The sequence below is a fragment of the Marmota flaviventris genome, chromosome 15, assembly GCF_047511675.1.
Source record: "Marmota flaviventris isolate mMarFla1 chromosome 15, mMarFla1.hap1, whole genome shotgun sequence".
In the NCBI taxonomy this organism is placed as follows: Eukaryota; Metazoa; Chordata; class Mammalia; order Rodentia; family Sciuridae; genus Marmota; species Marmota flaviventris.
Window position 1 is genome coordinate 56413860 of NC_092512.1, and position 20701 is coordinate 56434560.

The 20701-nt window shown below is 37.2% G+C and overlaps 1 protein-coding gene across 1 annotated transcript in view; it reads right to left on the bottom strand.

Annotated features, from left to right (window-relative positions):
* Zfhx4 (zinc finger homeobox 4) overlaps positions 1-19991 on the bottom strand; it is a 179867-nt gene extending 159876 nt beyond the window's left edge. Inside the window, exon 1 of the mRNA XM_027948529.3 lies at positions 19665-19991. The gene's annotated coding sequence lies outside the window, so the exon portion shown is untranslated. The remainder of the gene's footprint in view (positions 1-19664) is intronic.
* Positions 19992-20701: the final 710 nt, after the last annotated feature.

The following is a 20701-nucleotide window of genomic DNA, read 5'->3' on the forward strand; positions in this document are numbered from 1 at the left end:
TGAATCAGAAACTAAGTCAAATACATAAGTCTTTTAAACAATTAAGTTTACATTTCATTCAAAGCCAACAATTACAAAACTATTTAGATAGTAATACAGTACCTGAGTCTTAAATTTTTTCTGTTACTATTAACTATATCCATAGCAATGTTTTTCAGAGATGGAATCACTTTAGCTCGTGCAATTAATAAGTCATTTAGATCAGTATGTACAGTGACACTAAATGTGATGCTAACTGATTTTATAGTTATCAATGTCAGATGAGATTTCTCTTTTATCAATGTGATCCACTGAGGAAACTTATGCAAAAGTTTTATAAAGTCTCAGTATGAAGACCATGAAGATAACCATGTAACTTAAACCATTAGAATTCATTCCAAAAAGTCTGTGTAACCATTTAAGCTGGTTTCTATTTAGTCTTCACCTATTTCTTGTCTCAACTGCCAAACATTGTATTTTCAAATATCACCAAAATCCTCAAGAACTTTCAAAGAGAAAACCTAATATAATTTTAAAACTAAATTCAGAGCAATACATACCTGCTGGTCTGCTTAGAATGTGTGTACACATTTTTTGGTATTCTTGGTAATTCACAAGATCAGTGACTTTGATCATGTCAAATCCCTCTTTCGGAAATAATGGACAATATTCAGGAAAAAAAAAATACTTTCTTTTTTTTTTTTTTTTTTTTTTGGCTCGTTCTGCTTGGCTTTCGTCTGCAGTCACTGCTTCCTAAACTCTGCTCTGCTAAGTGACCAAACCCACCTACAAGGAGCCAAGCTAATGAAAGGGGGTGCTTTCTGAACAATAGAGGAATTCCTTTGCATTCAGCAAGCAGAGTTCCCATTAGAACCCAAAATCAGAGAGGCCAGTTTTACCTCTGTTTTTTAATTGAGATTGTCCCAGCACTCCTCTACGGTCCAGTGAGACAGTGTTTGTGAAATGATTAAAAAGAACGTGATCTGATCAAGAGGACAGAATAATGGGAAAGGAATGCTAGGATAGCCACTCTGCTAAGGGCTGGGAAAGGAGACCAATGCACTCCTTAGCCTATTGTTTTTATTCTCATCTGCTCTTTAGTCACCTCCTGACACTGCGAGTCTTTACTCAATTTTAAACAAGTTAAAAGTTGTCCACTTATGAGAGAATTTAGTAACAAGTTGCAAATAAAAAAAAAGAAAATAAATAAAAATCCTTGAATTATATCAAGTTTCCAAAAGGTCATCACTGTCTCTGCTGTGGCCTTTTCCCCATTCCAAATCCTCTATCAATATGTCATAGTGAGTTAGGCAAAGACAAAAGAGAGGCGCAGTGTGAAAACGGCACATATATCTAATCCTGACAAAGCAATGAATAGACCTTCACAAGTATAATTATACTTGTTTATTTGTTGCCACGTACAGAGAACTGATGAAAAAAATCCATCAAAGTGGTATTATGCAGACACCAAGAGCTTCTTTTCTTTGGTTGCTAAAGCCACATTGAGGCTTAAATTCCTTATTGTTAAATTCAGAAGAAAGAAAAAAAAAAAGATTTTTGGCTGGACTTTTTTTTTTCTTTTTCTTTTTCTTTTCTTTTCTTTTTTTTTTTTTTTTGCATCAGTTGCTGACAGATCTTTTGTGTACCAGTCTGTATTAGTTCACACCGCTACCTCATTTTTACCCATGCTGGAATTCATAATTATAAACCACTGTACAGAAGCTTTTAAAAGGGTGTGGTGTGCTGACCAAGAGAAGAAGGTAGTGAAATTGTACTTTTCTCACAGTCTCTCTTTTGATAGATCAAAACACAGGTGAAGTACCTGTGTGGAAGCACCGATTACGTCAGAATGTATCTTTGATCTCAACCTTTAAAGGTGGTTTTCTTTAAGCAGGCTTTCTCTGCAATTTGCTTATTTTAGTAGATGTTTAGTATTTCATAAAAGATTGCATAACTTCTTTCCCATTGCAGTATTAAAAACATTAGCAAGAAGGAAGGCAAATACAAGGATGTCAAAGGATTGAGATTTTTAAGTAAAAAGGTTTCAAACCCAACTATTAAGGAACCATTATGTTTCAATAGACACTAAATCAAATAACTTAACAAAAGCACATTTTTAGAGGTGGGAAGGGGAGCCAAGCAAGCTTTTTTTCTTGCAGGATAGAAATATATCAAAGTAAATGCAATCTGCATAGTTAATGTTTGTGAGCTTTACAATTTAAAACAGAAAAGCTGTAATTTTTCTTTGCTGGCAATCTGGAAACACTCTGGAGTTAATTACAGCTGATTCGGAGTGAACCACACAAACAAAGACCAGTCTATGTCCAGACAATTATACTGCATTAACCAGCTTAGAGCTTCCTGCTGATGTTTCAGGGCTCTTCTGTTACACCCTTCTACCTTCCCAGCACGAGAGAAAATGCTTCTGCAAGAAGGAATTAATGAAGAGAACTGCAAAAGAATGTGTGACGACCTCTCCTGACACGGCAAAAAACTTTCCACCCATGTCATGACAAAGGGGAGAAGGTAATTAAGTTTGAATAGAAGGATGTAACCAAATATATTCAGCATTTAAAACAAGCACATTTTTAAGAAGGGAAAGTTTACAAAGACAAATATGAGTGTGCGAGTCACTAAGTCATTTTCCCGTTTCCCTCTCATTTTTCTCATTAAAATCTAAATTAGCTATTCAATGCAGATTTGTTTTCTTCTCTATAAATAGGGCCCTTGTGGTTGATGCAAGGTCTTCTTCTCCCACTTTGATTCTTTTTCTTTCTTTCTCTCATCCTACCCTCATTTTTCTCTCATTCTCACATCACTAAACCTATGTGGACTTTGTATGACAATTACATAGCATTAAACATATGTGTTGCAGAACTGAAGAGGAAAGGTAAACTTTACCAATGAGGCCAATAGCTCTTAATTTGATTAGTCATGGGAAATAGGAATTTCACTCAGTTTTCTTTAAAACTTTAATCAAACTCCAGCCACTTTCCTTAGAGAGGAATCAATAATCACTCTTTAACCAAATTACACCATTATATGACTCATTTTATTTGTTTCCTTCAGGAAATTTTCATAATCAGTGGGCAAGATTGTCCCAATACTGGAGCTATTGCTGTAAACAAACTTTGGTGCTTTTAACTGATCTAGTTGATTTCTAATTTTCATATTCATTCTAATTGAAAATGAATAGTTTGCATTGGTGTGAGACAAGGACATGAACTGTAATTATTTTCAGTGCCTCTTTCTGATTCTTTCCTTGATACTGTTTTGCTAGTATTCCAGCTGACATTGGGGCTTTCTAGTGATTGCTTCATTAAAGGGTAAGGATGTCCTAATCAGCTAAAGTATTACTAGAAAGCTGTTGTTTGCCAATATTGTGAGAATATACTGACTTTTTTTTTGTTCCTAAAGAAGAAAGAGGTACCTCTAAATGCCAGTGACCTAGCCATACTTAAGAATTAATCATCTCCTCTATGCAAAGTAGGATTATTGTTAAGTGACTATATGATTTCTTACTTTTTTGTCCCTAAATAAATACAAATTTATAAATCAACCAGGTATTATGTTTAAAATACATACAAGTACACTCCTTAAAAATACTAAAAGGTTGCATATATTACCCTCAATTTTATAAGCATCTCAGTAATGGATAGAATCTCTTTCTCAGACCTCTGTCTTTTAATCCCTATCATATTTGAAACTTCCAGAGTATAATACTGATAAACATGAAGCTTTAACATGAAACTCTTTACTTTCCTTGGAAAAAACATGGACTACCTCAATCATTTTTGGAAATTTATAAATAACCGTTTCCATATGTTTATTTTGCTATTCTCTAAAATATAATTGACTAATCTCACTGAAAAGCACAACAGTCGGGGTGTTTAGTTGACAATGCTTTTAAATCACCACATAGGATCATTTAAAAATTAAGTTTAATTGGTTTTATTAAGGTATATGTAATGACAATATTTGGTTTAAAAGACTTACTAGATTAGTGAAAGCCCTTGCACACACATATTTATCTCATACACAGTGTGATGACAATGTATTCTAATATTCATTTGTATTTTTCCTTCTTTGTCTATACATACATAAAACTGATCATTGAACTCCTGTTAATAGGATATTTAAAAGAGAAAACAATTGCATAATTCTTTATCTTTCATCATTCCAATGAATGTGCTCTCATAAACATTATAACAATAAGTATAACAGTGTAAGTACATTTAAAAAACATCATTCCTTGCAGGCTAAAACTACCATAATTATCTTCATAAAACTAATCACAGGTCAGGTATTCCAGCAAACATTCCTATTCCCTGAGCAATGATTGCTATGCTGTTACATGATTTCAAATAGTTTTAATGAAGAAAGCTATATTCATAATTCTTTAAATCACTACCAAGTGCCTCTTACTATATAATACTCTTGGAGTCTACCAAATACAAGTCTCTTTTTATATTCCATGTAAATATTTTAAATTACTTTATATTAAAAACCACATTAGGACTAGCATAATAGGGAACATAAGTGGAATGCCAAGTTTTCTTCTGGATGAAATATTGGCAAATTTATGTTTGATCACTAAGATTAGTTGGTTATTTTATTTCTATTAGGAAGGGCCTTTTGTTTTGGGTTTGTTGTTGTTGTTGTTTCTTTTTTTCTTTTCTCTTACTTTTTTTTTCTTTTTTGAAGTGAAAGTTAATTTGACTGCTGCCCATCAGTGAAGTGAGCAATTCAGTAATTAACTTTTGTGTTTTAAATGTATGAACTTTAATTAGATTTCATTATAAACAAACAAACGTCAACCATAATTATAAGCTCCTTGGTTTACCCACATATTATCCCTTTTCAAACAAACTTGATGTCAGACAAATTAAAATCAAGCAGCCAGCAATTTTGAGTTGAATTTTACATGATCTGCTGGTAACCTGATTACTTTAACTTCAATATCATTACAGGAAAAGTATTTCAGGAAAAATAATTACAAGAATTCCAACAGGAGACAAGCTTAATTGTATTGATTCAAAAGATGCATGTTCAGAGGAACCATGTTGAAGGAATAATGTTATCTCAAATCTACAGTTTCTATTAAAATGAAATTGTCCAGCATGAAAGAAGCAATTTAAGATTAGTGTCTGCAGAACTAGAGATACTAAACTAACTAAATAATTATCTGGGCCCAATTATCTTATACTTTAAGTAGCAAAATATCAGTGTGAAGCAACTACAAGGCATGAGGTTTGCAGGTTTATTTACTGACTGGTGTATCTATTAGGGCCAAGAACAAGTGGAGCTGTCAGGACATAATGAAGGTAAATGATTAGTTAGCACCAAGGCTGAACTCTTCTTCAATGCAATAAGAGTTAATTAAAGTTTACCACCAAACATCAACCAAAGCAGGATGTTGATCAGGTTTCAGCATTAAGTGCAAACAGACAATGGTTGGCAGCAATTAGTGCAGCTATCAAATGACATGCAATGATAATTATACATTTAAAACAGCTAAAGAGCTGGGGGAAAAAACTAATCAGCCTCTTTGATGACAAATACTCAAAGGGCAGGAAACAGGTATCAGATTATTTCACTTTAACACTGTAAATCAATAGAATTAAACAAGAAAAGGTTGTATGGGTACACTATCTGAAAGAGAACAGTTAACTGGACCCAAAATGAAATAAATCTGTTGTCATTGGTCTATCAAAGATAAGGACTTCTGTAACTAAAGAAAATAAGTTACTTTTCAATTAAAGTTTCAGAATGAGCTCTGTGTAAAGAAAGTTTAGCTTCCAGGTTTTGTGTAAACTCAACAATGTAGCAAGTATTTCACTTAATTATTGTTATTTACATGAAGTATTAACTTCCAGTCTACTATCCTGTCAACACTGCTTTACACCTGAATGTTACCTTTGTGTCTTCAAATATTATCTCCCTGAAAAGTTTTTAGATAGAAGATTGAAATTCTTTTAATGAAAACACTTAAAACTTAACAGATATTATTACATGTGTTCCCTTGATGCCATTCAAACCTGTAACTTCAATCTTGCTGAAATCAGTGGTCCTTCTTAACACATACTCCTTAAAATAGTTTTAATTAAATCAACTCATTCTTTTCCATAGTTTCTGGACTGCAGCCTAGAGTATGTCTTCAGAAATCTGCCCATCCTCATGACCCCACCTCCCCATTTTCCCAACTAATTCTGTTATGCTAAGGATTTGTACACAGTGTTGGCTAATCCCAATATTTCCCTGGAGCTAAATCTAAGCTATGGCCAACTCCCAGCACAAAAATGTCTCTCTCCAAAAGCCCTTTCGCCCCTTCAGCACTCATACACTCATTGGTCTTGACATTTTCACTTCAGCCATGACAAATGAGCTGATGACTCTGATGTGATTGCAGGGGAGGATGGCTTTATCTAAAGATATATCATTAACTCTCATCACCATCTCCTAATATGGCTCTTCTGGGTTTGTGCAATGTGTTGTAAAAATTTGAGGAAAAAAAATTTTTTTCTTGTAAATATATGCACTATACGTAATAAGAAAACACCTCCATCAAAAAGAGCAATGAAGCCTGAGTGAACAAGATTGGGCATGGGGGGTGGGGGTGGGGTGTAACACTAACATTAACTAAATGTTGCTCTGGGGATTTAAGTAACTCCACTCACCCTCTGCCCCAGTGCACACCAGCCAGCTGACTGTCTCTCTGAAAAGTCCTCTTCTCTTGTTCCCCTCAACATGGGCGGCTAGAGCAGAGCATAATTTGCAAAGTGACACAAATGAAGTTTCTCAGATAAACATAGCTAATCAATCAGCAAGCCAGCCAATTTCTTTGTTTCTGCCCCAGTGTAGTACCTATTTTGTCTCAGACCCTTAATTTGCTATGTTATTAAGTCTCGATTTTCTTTAGCATAGGGACACATTGTCAAAAACAATTTTACTCTGAGATCATAGTACTCTTCATTTAGAAATAAACAATATTTTCTGACTATTATGAAAAGTCAAACTCTTCAAGCTCTTAGAAAAGGAAGCCTTTTCATTTAGCATAAAGTTCACAACCTTCAGGTTAAGTCAGAACCCAAGTTCCAGTTGCATAGTTCTTGTTATGTACACTATGGAGTTTACAGAGTAGATCCTTGTTATAACCTCTTCTCTCCATTCATCTGAGGACACACAGCCAATCAGAGTCAACTCTCGCAAAACAGACCGCGAGAAAGGAGGTCAGGCTTTGAGGTAAAGTGCTATTCACTCTTGGACCATGCAAGGAGCTCTTTATTCCTGTTCTTATTGGCATCAGTCCCCCTTCCTAGAGCAAGAACAAAGCCAAGTGCTCGTGTGAGGTTTATGAATAAATCAGAGGTGAGCCACTTTAAGTGCTGCCCATGATTTCCTTGTTGACAGTGAGCACTTAAACAGGCTTCTATGACCAGCAACTTCTGGCAAACCATAATGATTCCTAATCTGCACCCTGCTTCATTTCAAGAACTAAATGACCCACCCCAATTTTTCCTGCAAGTTTTCACCTTCCAGGCAATTTTTGTCTATCTCTAACAACTAAGCTTTACAATCCCAGAGCAGAGCATTCAGTCATCATTGGAACTAGAGCATCTTAAAGAGGAAAAGAAAAAAGAAAAACAAAAAACTTCCTTGGCTTGGAAAAATGCCACAAATTTAAAAAACAATAATTAATTTCCTAGCAGAAAAAAAATAATTCTCATGTTAATAGAGTAGAATTTTTTTAATACAGGAGAAGCTAAGCCAAGTAAGGTAAAATATATATATATGTGTGTGTGTATGTATGTGTATATATATATATATATATATATATATATATATATATATATATATATATGTAATTCACTAAAGAGAACACATGCATACACATACACAATCTCATCAGCTGCATCCTATACTTATGTGATGCTTCCCAGGAATTTCTATGAGCTTCACTTTCCTTATCAGTTAAACAAGGAGATTGGGTTATATCCCTTCTGACTGCAACAATCTGTGGTTCTAATATAAAAACCCATTTAGATTGCACTAGAAGATAGTTTTCTCCATGGAATTTTCCAAGACAGGCCCAGCTGTTTTTAAAGTTGTATATTTCTTTTCAGAAACAAGATTTCAAGAGAAAAGGCAGATTCCAGTAGTATAACAGACTGCCATTTTCTATGTATGTTTTTAATTATTATTCATTCAACAGATATTTATTGAGCACCATGGGGTTGCCAATAATATATTCATCACTGTCAATACAGATGTGGTGCTGCCCTCGTGGAGGCTGAAATTTATTTAAAGAAACTCTTAAATATCATGAAAAATGCTAAAATAATAATTTTTCTTTCAGTGAAAGATTTCCTTATCCTGATCAGTATTCAATAAATGCTTAGACTTAACAAAATATGCCTCAAATGAACTATCAAATTCAGGCCCTCTTATAATGATTAGAACATAAATCATGCACACATTTTAATTTTTAAGAAACATTTAAACAAATATTATGAACCAAACGTATATAGATACTAAGAAATAATCAAATACAAAATTGGAAAATTACAATCCAAATATACTTATATTTCCCTTATAAAATCTAAAAAATAATTATGTGTATAAATGTATATCTAACATGTATAACAAGGGGGAAATTATTAAGAATAAAAAGAGTTTAAAACCATAACAGAAACAGATATCAGTTTCTAGATGATCAAAAAAATTAGCATTTATATAATTATTAACTCTTATGAATCTTACTATGATTAAACCTGGGTAGTCCCCTATTGAATAATGCATTATTATAAAAAATATAAAGGATGCCAGGTGAAGACTCATAATGTGGCCATAAAATTTCCCAAGAAAATTTAAGAGTTCCATAGCGATTACTGGATTTTTAATAGCTGTATTTCTTTCTAGGTTGGTATAAATTTTGGTCAATAGGGCATTTTCTAATGGTATCTATATTCCTTTCATGGCATATCAAAGTATCTTAATACCAAGTACATATAAAGGTGTTTCTACGACATCTAATCCAGTTTTGGAAAATCCTCTAATTCAAAGGCTTTTAAGCAGACTAGGTCAACTGTAAGGCTGAAATAAGTATTGTGGTCTCTTCTATTATTGTATTTAATGGACAGTCTGTACTCCTGAGTTCATGTGAATAGAACAAGGTCTAAATTATTTAAAAACTATTTCTGTCCTAATTTGCTTCTTAGAAAAATGAAGACCCAGAAATGCATTAAATATCTAGAAGCCCTTGGAACCCAACCAACTTGTGATGATGGAGTAGCAAATAATGATGTGGGAGGACTACTAACCTAGATGCCATCTAGGTACCTGTCAATGAAAAAACAATATGAGAAGAAGGCCTACCTCGATTTCCTATCTGGTAGACATATTCACTGCCTAATTCCTGTCTCTTTCTCTTGGGAGAGAAAGGGCACTGCTACTCAACCCATCTATTTAGGTTTGCTTGATCAAAACCTCATTGGCTGAACATTACATTAAAACCAACTCTGAAAGAAAGAAAGAAAGAGAGAGAGAGAAAGAAAGGAAAAGAAATGAAGGAAACAAAGGACTGGATATCAGGTCCTATCATATTCACTTATTTAACATTCACAGCACCTTAGTCTTATGTAATTTCTTTCAACTTTGAGATATAGGTGGGGAAACCGAGGCTCAGAAAGATTAAATAACTGGATAAGATCACCCATTATAGGAATTAAACTCAACTGTTTTATAGTTCTAACACAATTCCTGTTGGTCATTTCATTACCACCCTCCCCCCACTAAAAAAAAAAAATGAAGTTAAAGATGATTTACAAATTTCTACAATTTAAGTTTAAATAAATAAACTCATTTAAAAAGAAAAAGGAATCCAAAATAAACAGAATCAAAGGTATGCCTGGCCTTAACTGTCATTCTTTCTGTACACTATGCAGGCTTTAAAACATCACAACCTTGTCTTCATTTACTTTCCTTACACAGAACGGAAACTTTGTTCTTGTTCACACCATGTTCATGATTATTAAAAATACATTTTAAGTCACTGAGATCATCAGTAATTTTATGAATCATAGTTTCTTTTTGGCCATTCAAAGCACCTAATGTAACCTCCTAGTTACCATAAAAATATGTTGAGCAGTCGCAGTGATAAGAGATCATCCAGATATCACTTGGTTTCTCTCAGTAACAGAGAACTCACTCTCAGAGGAGTCAGTATCACTCATAAACAACCACTGCTCAATTTGCTTTGCTTCTCTTCGTGATTCCATCAGTTTCATATTCATGCAACAAATCCTTTCCCAAACAGTCAATATGCTTGAATGACCATTGGTACCTGAGTGACAATATTTGAGTTCTCACATTTTCACATCACCCCTACTCTAGTTAGTAAGTCAATTATTACTTCTCCTGAACTCAATATCCCATATTTTAAAATAAGCTGACTCTAAGGCAGTTCTTAGGCTCTAGCATTTTGATAGCTTCTGGTTGTCTTTCCATCCTACCCACTCTTTTCTGTTGAGATTACATTGGCCAATTCTTAGAAAATGAAAGCAATTTAATCTATGGAGGGAAATTTTCAGATTACCACCATGAAAGTATCTAAGCAGGACAGAGTCACCAATATGCAAAGAAGGTAGATGTGTATGTGTGTGTGTATGAGAACAGGAGTGTTAGGGAAGATGAAACAGAATCGTATCTACTGAACCAAAAGAGATGATCCACTCTTATTCTCAACTCATAGGCTCAGGAAGGCTTAAGAATGAATTGCATCATTACTAAGTTAAGAGAAGTCATATTAGAAAAGTATTGCCAGTTTAATGAAGAAAAATATAAACCTAACAATGATTGGGCTTCTTCAACTTATTCTTCCAAACAGGCAAATTTTAAGATTCTCTAAAAACATGTCTCTTGCAAAGTTTCCTTCTGTTTCTATTTTAGAAGTACAACCAGGTGGCATACACCAGCTCACATGTTCTTATATTTTAACATTATTACAGCTATGGGTTTCCTTTCTTCTTTACAATGAAGGAAAATAATTTTATGGACAGTTATAAAATGCATATTTTAACCCCAAAGTCAATTTTCCTTGGTTATAATGATTTAGATATGAGGAAATATTTGCTGAATGCTTTCTGTTTTTATAGCTAGAATACAGTGGAACCTATAAATTTTGTTTTTAGAGGTATGTGCTCTGTGTACCATGTAGTAATTATCATCTGAGAACTATTGTATCCCCAGGACAGGCAAACTTTAGAAATGATTTGTCATCTGATATATAATGCTGGTGTATGCACCCCTGCACTGGAAACACCTACTTGGGACTTGCTTGGACCATCCTCAAATTCTTAAAATTTTACTTGTCTTTTTAAAAAATCTCTATAATGTTAAAGTAGCTAATTTATTTGAGATGCTGCTTGTCAAATGACTTTAACGTCAATGCCATTTTTTCAAAGTTGAGTGTGTACATACAAAAACGCCTCAAAATGGCAAATATTTTATTTCACAGACAAATCTTTAAAAGAGTAGGAGAGTAGAGAGCAGCCATTCCTGAGCTGAGGATTATACGACAAATGGGAAACTATATCAAACTTTCAAGGAAACTTGTGAAGCTTAGAAACCAGGGAATTAGCAGAATATCAACTCCAGCCAGATCACAAAGGGGCACAATCCTTATGCAAGAAAATAATGCCACTGAGCCCTCATTAAAAGCCCATTTTGTCCTTAGCCATCAAAGACTGCGAGTGCACTGAGGTCTTGGTTATATCGTCAGGGATAACTAAAACAAGTGCCAAGAGAAATTGTGCACTTTTAGTTCTCACATGTGTCCATCTGTTCACATATAAACATATATTCTGCTTTCTGTCTGATTACTAAAATCTTGATATCGGAATACCCTGGGCTTTTGCCCATTTCCTAAGAATGCAGACATCACATAAGCGACTATTAGCCCATGTGTGATCCACTTCCATGGTGGCTGGAAAACTGCCAGTTACAACACATGGTGCTTGGTTAACAATGTCTTAAAATATAAATGAATTTATTTTTTAAATTAACACATTCTTCTTATGGAAACACCTTAATAAGACCTTATTCATGTAAAAGAATAGCCTCCATGTGGATTTTTTTTGTTCTTTTAAGACTTTTTTCAAGCATATCATAAAGTAAACCATAAAAGTTTCTGAAACAATCCAGAATTTCTTGACAAATTTTAAAAAGAACTCCAGTAAAGAATTTTGGTGACTATATAACAAAGATCAAACAGTTTTTCCTTTACAATATGCTATACTCGAGAGGCAACCCTTACATTTTAATTTACGTGAAAAACACTTCTGATTTCCCAAGTTTCCATATAGCCATATATAACAGTACCTCAGCATCTGAACCACCAAAGTGATGAGGCAGATGGAAGTTCTACAACCTGAGGACAAACCAGCTAGGTTAATAACTGGAGAAATCTCTCAGCCCTGCTGTGGGCAGCCTTCAATGGATCATGTTGTGGTGACCTCAAACCGAAAAGAGCCTGTTTAAAATGTATACATAAAAATAATTATCTACACTGCAATGATTTACATATATACAAAGGAACTGATTCCCACCTTTGAAAGTGTCTTAACACTTTTGGCATTTTAACTGCCCTAATTATGGTTGTAGAAACATCATTAAGAGCCCTGATCACATTGTCAACTGATAACCAGTTACAGCCTTAACTAGTGACAAGGGAAAACTGTACAGCAAATGTTTCCAAGAGTGAACACACAGTACTTAGACCTTTGAAAAAATACTTCCTAAAGACAAAATATACACTACATCGACAAAGAAACATGATGAATGTATTCAGAAGTTTATGAATCCAATCCTAAGAAAATAACTCTATCCTCTTCTGCTATTCCCTCCCAGGCACAAAAGCTGATAGACCACTTAAAACAATCAACATTGCCAAAATTCAGAGTATACAACTCTTTCCACGTGAAGTGTTCCCCCACTTACATTGGATGGGGAAAAATAAAGCACACTATATGTTCCACTGTCAAATGAATTAAATATTCATGCCATACTACTGGCCTCTTCTAAAATAACTGTTTTTTGCCAGCAAAGCGCTGGGAATTCTTGATACTCAATAGTCAATATTTGGGTAGCCTGGCATGTTTCTGAAAACTCTTCTACATACAAATGTCTGTTGATCATTCTCTAGCTGCACTATTGTCATACATATTACTTTCCAATGATGATGGAAACTCAGGGCATCTCATAAAGTTGCTGAAATCTGAGCCACTGCTTGTTTTCTCAAGTCTTGGACAAACATAACTTTAGAGAGAGCACAGCAGAGACATAAGAAAGAGACGCCTGCATTTTCATCTTCCTTTCATCTTAGTCATTCAGTCAGCCATTCAGGACCCTATTCAACAGAGCTTTTCATTATGCAAAAAAATGCTAATCCTTTTCCGATGCTTTCACACTTGTATAAACCCCCATTCCTTCAACTGAAAAGCAATTATATCAGTTTACCTTTCTGTCAAAAACAGGATTAATATTCCAATAACAGAATATCCTTTCTTTTCCTATCTTTTTTGCTTTAGGAAACTAGAGATTATTAGTAGAGGCATTCTTAGAACAAGAATCCATTATTTTAAATATGATTATGTTAACCAATAGGTGGAAAGGGGAGAAGAAGAAGATGAAGAAGAATAAAAGTCCTTCAGTTGCTGCAGAAACTCTTTTCTGTGACAGAACTGACCTTCCCTTTATAGATGCCCAAAGAGAATGAGACTCACTCTGGTCTATTAATCAGAAACAAATTATGAAAGAATGTAGCTGGACTGGTTGACACTATCCCGTCTTGGGAGACTCAGTAACAGCCTAGTAACAATGTCCTCTTCATGGGTAATGAACAGCCATGACAAATGGGGCAGAGAAACTATTTATTTGCATATGCAAATTACCACACAAGGGAAACATGTACAAACAAGTGTCATTGTAAGGTGGATTAGGCAAACAACGCTTTCTTTTTAGGACATTCTGCAGCCCAGAACATTAGTCAGCACAATTAAACCAGTCTCCATGGAGACTAATGAAATTTCACCATGGTATGAGTTAAATTAGATAGCTAGTTATGTGTTTCCACAATCCAACTTGAAATCCATTATTGTTTCAGAACAATACAGCAATTGTGCCTAGCTGATCTTTGCCAGCTCAACAAGCTCCTAAGTTGACAATTTGCATATGTTAATATAATTAAGCACTAATTACATGAAACTTGTACATATTCACATGCACTTTCCCTGGGCGCTTCTCAGTTTGAACCTTGGCCAAGTCTTTAACCCTTAGAATGGTCTTACATGGGGGGGAAAAAAGACAACCCTCTGCCTGTGGGTACAGCCTGTAGGCAGACACAGAAAGGCTCTTCATTTATAAACACAAAGCTTAACCTGGCTTCTCATATTTCTAGCAACAATGACAGAAAATATTTTGTGAGTGTACTAGGGACCAGGGATAAGGAAAATGAAGAGGGGGGATGGATTAGTCTTTAAAGGCTCAGAACAAGTATCTTCTCAAAGGAAGGCAATCACATTCATTTCAAGAAAATGTGAAGAATTTGTTCTCATTGACATTGTCGAACCTTGGGAAATGAAAATGGTTTGACAACAGAAAAATAGCAAGTGGAAAAGGGAAAAGGAGTCAGCAGCACCTAATGAGCTTTACATAAATATATGCAGAGGCAATTAAGCAATGTTAATTACTATGACAGCAGTTAATTGAATATAATTAGATATTTTAAGCCACTGAATAAAGCATAGTTAAGATTAATTTTATTGAGATTAATTGTAAATAAGGATAGATTAACTCTGTGTTTTGACAGGCATAAAAAGTAGTTCTGCAAATTAAGCAGGAGCATGGCCACCAGTCCAAAAATCATATATTATTTTAATGTCACACCTCAGAATCATCTCCTCAATAAACATGACTTTTCAAACCCAAACAGACAGGAATCTTGAAGAAAAACAAACAGCTTGCAGAGATTAAAGAGCCTTTTGTCCTTTTTCATGTGCATTTCTTTTAACAGACTAAATTAAGCGAGTCTGGTGTACGTTTTTTAGGAAGGAACATTTCACACTGAATGGAAAAAATGTTCTATCACATATGAAATTCGTGCAGCTGTGCGGAACTTGGTCCAGATGGTTTAAGACTATAAAACACGACCAAATGATAGACGGTAGGCCTTCCCAAGATTATGTGATAAAGTCACAATCTTTTATTTTGAGCCCCCCCTTATTTCTGCTTTGTATTATTTCCAATCAAATCACATACTTTCTTTTATAATTGTGTTTCTCCTAGAGCGTAAAAAGAAGCATTGTCCCTACTAAGTGCTAGAAACTAAATGTAAAAAAGAGAATTGAAGAAGGCCTCATTTAACAGATATCAGCCAAGTCACTCAGCCACAAAATGCAATGATGGCTATGACAACAATGTATGCAAATGACACCACTTGATTATTACTCTCACAAACAATGGTTTCTAAAAATACTCCTTAGGAATATGTTGCCAAATGAAAATCCCCCACCAATACTTTCACACCAAGCTAATTCATGCATACTCTATAAGAAAATTAACACAGTCCTCAAGAATGCTGAACAAATCACTAATAAGAAAGGAGCTTCAATTGATTTTGAAATAAATCAATAGGTGATTAACATAATATTTTTAAAGCAGCAGAATATATATGTATTACACAAACATATATATTATATTTTCAATACCCTTTAGCTCTTAATCGAACAAGGGCTTTACACTATTGAGCCTGGCTCTACACTGCCTCACAACTTCTTTAGGATGCCTTTAGTCTCTATAACGAAAATCCTAAAATGGTCTGTGAAACAAGACTACGACAAGCCATTCTGCAGTGAAAGATTTTAAATCATCCGGCCTCTTCTAATAGACTTGAGACTTATTGAGGTAGAAACCATAAAAAATGAAGAAGGGAAATTTAATCCCTGAAATATTGATTTGCACATTAATATCATATAGGCAGAGGGCAATTTGGCTTCGTGGAAATGACACATTGTCGACCCTTGGTGAAGTCAGAGCCAATCTAACTGCTGAACATGTCTGAATCTCAAGAGTTATTAAGGGCTTCCCTTCTTGCCTTTATGACTTTTCTTCAGCCTACCAATGCAATCTTAAATGTATTATCTTTAAGAAATAATTGTAAAACCTCAGGGGTTTTCCAGTTAATGGAAGGGAGGCCAAACCACATCAGATTCTGAAATGCAACATTAAACCCTTGCAATCAACAAAACCACCTCAATTCTCATCCATCCAGTGCAGGATCTAATATTGTTATTAGAGATAATCAAATTTCATTGTGTAAATTTAGGCTCATGGTCGGAATGGAAGCAGTAAATTCTGCAATATTAAACAGCAATTTTCTAGCCTCTATGTTTTCCTTTGCTGGTCTGCAGCATCTTCTAAAATAATCCAAGTAGCTCAAAATTAATGAACAGATTGGGGCTCATCTACTAAAAACTGCAAAAGATTACAATAGAACTGAACATGCTTGTCTCATTTTTAACTTTAAGTGGCAACTTTCACTTCATAGACCCACAGCTCCCTATCTCTATCTAACCCCACAGTTGGTGCTATTGCTTTGACTTACACAGCTGGTTTACCTGACCTTTCTTTGTTCCTTGGGTACATTTCACTTTTCAGATTTATGGTATTTCCCCCATATTTCATTGACCCTATCTTCATTGCTATAAAAAATGAAAACACTTGAATATGAGTTAACTATTTTTAATACAAAAGCAGCCAGCTATTAAATAAACACACAGTGATGTTCTCCCCAGTTTATGCCATAAATATTAAAAACATTTAAAAATAACTGTATAAACCTTATGATCCCAAGCCAGGTGCAAGAGGTTAAAACAGCTGGCTAGCCATCTTTTATTTTTGTGTGCCTTCCTGCTGATTGAAACCTCAACCCTTGAAAACTATCAAATATTCCCTTAAGGATTTTTTTTTTTAAAGGATGAGGAAGGAAAAAAGAAAACCTTCATTCTTTTTAATATGCTTCTCAGTGGAGAAGAAAACTCTAAAACACAGTCAAAGAGGTAGTGAAATAATCCCGAATATCTCCTGTTTTATTTAGACCCATCCTTTCCAACAATTTCTATATACAATTGTTTTTATTCTTCAGTTAGAAAAGAGGAAAGAGCAAAAAGAAAGAAAGAAACAAAAGTCTGAGCTTGCTCTGTCAGTTTTGCCAGTAAATATAAAGTAAAACAAGTGTTGATGGCACCGAGAGTGTTACATACCCGGGCTGTGTTTTTGCATTGCTCTCAATGGAAGCGATCGATGCCCGTGTCACTGTCGCGTCCCAATCGCAGCCAAGTCTCAGCTTTAATCTAAGCAACACCCGAAAAGGCAGCGGCAGCCGCAGCCTCTCCCTCACTGTTCCATCCATCCACCCAACTAAAAATATAATACTACATATGAGCTTTAACCACTCCACGTTTATAGGGATCAAGCCACTGAAAATCCAGGAGAACACAATAAAAAAAAAAAAAAAAAAAAACCCTCCTGTCTCTTGTCTCTCTCTCTCTCCTCTCCCTCTCTCTCTTCCTCTCTCCTCTCTCTGTCTCTCCTTTTGCCATCTACATGATCCTTGATTAAACATGGAACAGAGTTAATAAAAAAGGGGGGGGGGAGGACTCAAGGAGAGGAAATGCAACTGTCAGAAATCGGGACGGCCAGATTTCCTGGTGAACCTGCCTCTGTCTGAGTCAGTGTCAATCCACCATCTTCAGCCACTGAACTTGTCTTTGGGTTTTTGTTTGGTTTTGATTGGGGGGGGGGGGGGTTGTTGTTGTGTGTGTGCTTTTTTTTTGGAAGGGGGGAGGGGAAAGGCAAGGTGGGGGCGGAGGTGTAGGGGGGAGAAGGGAGAATGTGTGTGTGTGTCTGTGAGCGTGTGTTGAGTGTGAGTGTGTCCGTGTGTGTGTAGGGGTCGGGGTGGGGGGGGTCCGTGTTTGCGATCTGAACCTTTGGTACCTACAAGGAGGGTGTCTCACGGAACGGTAGCTAAAACCTCACCAGAACCGCGCGGAAGTGAGGAGTCCCGGCCAAAGGCGCTCGCTGGAGCCTTCTTTCTGGGCCGGACCCCAACCCAAGCGGCCGAACGGAGCCCCCCGCCCGGATCGCAGGTAACAAAAGAAATACAAACCAGTACACCGTCTTCTGGGGGAAGGGGGACAGGATGGGAAACCTTCTGTAACTTGGTCATCGGCAGAGAAACTTTATACAATTCCATGAGAAATTTTATTATTTTTTTTCCGACAGAAAAAAAGCAGAAAGAATAGGGTGGGGGTGTAGAAGTAGAAAAAGGCGAGACTCGGCGCATTCCAGCCCCTCTTCTTTTAGCTGCTGCGGCCGGAAGGCGCGCTTGATGCCGGCAGAAGCGAAGGAGGTGAAGTTCATTTGTAGACATGGAACCCTTTGGGGGGGGGGGCGGGGGAGCCCAGGGAATGAATCAGTTCTCACAGCCCCTTAATACACACACACACACACACACACACACACACACACACACACTCGCGCGCTCTCTCTTTCTCGCACATGCACCCCTTGCCCTTTGCCAAAAAAAAGAAAGGAAAAGATTCTTAATCCCAAACCGCGAGCGTCTACCCTTTGGTCTAACGCACGCCCAGCGAGGAACTCGCCCCTAGCGAGCTGCCGCAGCTTGCCGGGCCCCCAGCCCCGAGGCCGGGCGATCCCGCCTCCTAACGGACCTGCCTTCCGTTTGCAGGCGTCCGCACAGCCTAAAGCAACCCTCCGCGGAGCCAGCCGCCTCCTGCTCCAGAGGGCGGGTGTCTACCTGCAGCCTCTGCCCTAGCCCTAGCGCCTACCCCAGCTCCTTGGAACCCTCTGTCCAGTGCAGACGAATCCCAGGGCCTCCGTCAGCCCCGAGCATTAAGCGCCTTTCGGGCAACTTGAGAAGAGTGGGGGTGGGCGGGTAAAAGAAGGAAGAAAAAAAAGAGGCTGAATAAGGAACGGGAGAGGGTAAATTAGAGAGAGAAGGGGGAAAGAGAGGCTTCAATCCCCACCAACCAACATCCAAACTTTCGGAGGATGGGAGTAGAGGAAGAGTCATTCCGATTGAGGTGAAGGGGCGTGGGGCAAGCGGGGATCCCGGGCAGTACCCGCGCGGTTGTGGAGCTGACAGCTTCCCCAAGCCACCAGAATGCCCCAAGCTCACGGTGAAGGCAGAACGCGAAAAGACAGGAAAAAGGAGAGAAAACTGCTCGGCCAAACGTGGATAATCTGCCACTTAATCCTAAAGTTAAATCCCGAAAAATCACCCCCCCCCCCCAAAAAAAAAAAAAGTGGAAAATCAGGTCCCTTAGTGCCCCTTCCCTCCCTTGGCAGAGAAAATCCTTGAGCCAAGTAAAGGGGGAAAAGAGATAGAAAAGGGGGGCAAAGCGGAAGAGATGGTTGGGATGAGGGGATGTGTGCGAGAGCGAGCAAGAGCAAGCGAGCTAGGGGCAGAGAGGGAGAGAGGCGGAGAGGGAGAGGGAGAGAGAGGGAGCGAAATATCAAAGATTGTGCAAGATCAGGCTGGAAAGATAATCGATACTCGACCTAAATTTAACACAAACTACTCAATAAAAGTTAAAGAAAAAACTTACTTTCCATTTCCCCTGCAGTTCCTACTCGATCTTCGCCTCTTTTTTGTTTTGCTTTTATTTTACTTACAGCTGATCACATCCAAGTAAAACGAGAGGGTTCATTAAAAAAAATAAAAAAAAATAAAAAAATAATCCTCGAACTTTATTGGGTGAAAATAAAAACGCTGGAGCAGAAAGTGGGGGGCATGGAGCGGTCCTCGGGGGTCCGGGAGGAGTTAAAGCATGTGCCGACCGCGGTCTCGCTGTTTGGTTGTGAAGGGGTTGGGAAAAGGAGGAAAGGAAATGAAAATCCGATATGTCTTTATTCTGCTAATTATTATCGTTTTAGCCCTGTTTAAAAAAATGGCTGATTAAGTTGAGTGCGCATGTCTTTGTGTGTCTATTCCCGATATGCACTCTGGGAATGAGAGAGGAGAGCGAGGGAGAGGGAGAGGGAGAGGGGGGAGAGAGAGGTGTAATTAGTGAGGTGATCAACATTCCCCAGACTGCAAATGACGCGCAGCCGGGACTCAGAGCAGCCCGGAGCCTCGCGACTTCCAAGGCTCGGAGCGCTGCGGCTGGAGCCCGGGACAAGGCGACCGTGGAAAGGGCAAGGGATGGGGACCTCCGGGGCTCGCACCCCACGCGCCCCTACGCGCAACTCCCAAACTTCATTACACACACACACCACCACCACCACACCAAGGAGAGAGGAATATAAAACAAATACTGCCTAAGCAATACCCTTTAACCATTTGAGATTTTTTTTTTTAATTTTAATGAGGCAAAGTAATTACTATCCGACCACAGATTTGTTTACTAGGGAGCTTTAAGCAGAAATATGAGTTAGGGTAATGAAGAGCTTTTCTCTGCCTAGTTTATTCAACTATGCACATGAACGCACTTTAATGGCGAAATGCAGGGGCCTAAGCAAATATGCAGATGTATGTAAATAAAGGGTGCCTGGCTGTGTGCAAACACCGCTCAGCCCAGTCTATTTCAAAGGAAGAATTGCACTCTGGATCCGCAGGCATTCTATTTAAACACGTCTCTTCGCT